The sequence below is a fragment of the Anastrepha obliqua genome, chromosome 1 (genome assembly GCF_027943255.1).
Source record: "Anastrepha obliqua isolate idAnaObli1 chromosome 1, idAnaObli1_1.0, whole genome shotgun sequence".
NCBI lineage: Eukaryota > Metazoa > Arthropoda > Insecta > Diptera > Tephritidae > Anastrepha > Anastrepha obliqua.
In genome coordinates this window covers 63,266,519-63,268,469 of record NC_072892.1, presented here as the reverse complement: position 1 = coordinate 63,268,469, position 1,951 = coordinate 63,266,519, and the positions used below count along the sequence as shown (strand labels likewise).

Below are 1,951 nucleotides of genomic sequence, written 5' to 3'. Positions count from 1 at the left end.
AATTAAGATAGATTGCAAATAAAATATTTACACAAAAAAAAAAAATATGTGAGCCTTTTTGCTAATCTTTCTCTTACATGGTGTTGCGCAGTTCCTCTGTACAACGAATGCACACCGTTTTTTTATACTCGCAGGAAAGAAAACACCCACAACAATCAGTAAAAAAAAAAATAAAACAAATCTAAAAATCTACGCGATTTTTGCCATAGACTTCAGAATAATTCAATGGACGATAAAATTGATTTATCGCATTTTAACTTACAATTTAGGCTTACGAAAAGTCTGTGCACGTTTTATTCCGCACAAGTAGTTCTGAGAACCAAAAATTGCTCAGAATTCAACATTCGAAAGAGCTCATTAAATAGGCGATAAAAGACGTGGTGTTTCCTACATGAACCTGAAACGAAGCGTCAAAGTGCCGAAGGGAGGGCCCCAAATACGCCACCACATAAAAAATCACGTTTGGAGAAGTTAAAAATCAAGTCAATGTCATTTGTTTTTACGATTCCAAGGGAATTGTCCACTAGGAATTCGTGCCAATGAGCCAAACCGTCAATGCAATTTTCTATTTTGACGTTTTGAACGTTTGTTGCATCGCATTCGTCGAATTTACCCTGAATATCGCGAAGGAGGAAGCTGGCGTTTATTACCAGATAATGCACCATCTCATCGATCCACTCTTGCGACTGATTTTTTGACTACAAATCGCATTTTAGCTATCAATGACTCACCGTATTCGCCTGATATGGCTTCCTGTGACATCTGCCTATTTGGAAAATTGCATTTGGCCATGAAAAGAAAACGTTTTGCGTCCATAGAGGCCATCCAAAAGGCTTGTACCGACATACTGAAGGGCATTCCGGTCAATGACCTGAAACACTCTATAGAAAAGCTTTTAGATCTCGCCAAGAAGTATACCAAGGCCAGAGGGAACTATTTGGAATAAATAAACTCGAAGTTATCACAACAAAGCTCCTGTCGTTTCTGTTTTAGCTCAGTCTTGTTTATTTTGGACTTTACTTTGTATAAGTTTGCAACAGATTATATAATTTTCTATTGTGCTGCTTGCTATTCTTGCGTTCACTCTTTACTTTAACGGTAAAATATTGCGCGTCTTTGCTAGTTAAAATACGAATCGCTTTATTTTTGCACTAAAAGAAAGAAATACTGAGTAGTATTGGAGATGCGGGGCATCGATCCCCGTACCTCTCACATGCTAAGCGAGCGCTCTACCATCTGAGCTACATCCCCGTTACAGTTGCTTGTTGAAACTGCATTCCAAAAACTACGACAATATAAAATTAAAGTACATAGTCCACCCTTCTACTTAAAATGCAAGTAATGACTGCTTTTTTTGTAGTCAAAAGCTAAAGCAACTCGATCGCAGGAACGGTTTTCAAAACCAGATGGTACTTTAAAACATTTGGGGCTGCATTTTATTTCATTAAAATTAACATATTTGGGAGATAATTATAAGTAAGGTGTGCAAAGAAGAAGAAGAAAATTTTGAACCCTTATTATAATTATTATAATGAATCCATCATCGAAAACCTAAGTAGAAGTGATGTAGAATATAATCTTTGTTTCTCATTGACGCTTTGCTTTAAGCAAAAATTTGACGACAAAAGTCCAGTGGGTTTTAATTTATTGGTATTACTGTGTTATGCTAGGATAGTAAGAACTGATATTTTAAGGGTAAGTATTAGTAGGATTACTAGAGACCAAGAAACTTTGCAACATTTGCATTTCTTCTCGAGACAAAATATTGACATGATACTCTAAAATCCGGCCATGGATGCGGAAGGTATGATCAAAAATGTTAAAAGATAAACGCTTACGTTCAACCAAAAAAACGTTTTGTTTACGACATTTCTTTATAAAAATACATACTTTACACTCCAAGGCTTACGGTGAACAATTTGCTCTTTCTTGTGAGGTCATTTAATCTTCA

General features: G+C 36.0%; 1 non-coding gene across 1 annotated transcript; it reads right to left on the bottom strand.

The window, feature by feature from the left end:
* Positions 1 to 1,178: 1,178 nt before the first annotated feature.
* Trnaa-agc (transfer RNA alanine (anticodon AGC)) lies at positions 1,179 to 1,251 on the bottom strand. Its single transcript has one exon. It is a non-coding gene; the product is annotated as a tRNA-Ala (tRNA).
* Between the last annotated feature and the right edge of the window lie 700 nt (positions 1,252 to 1,951).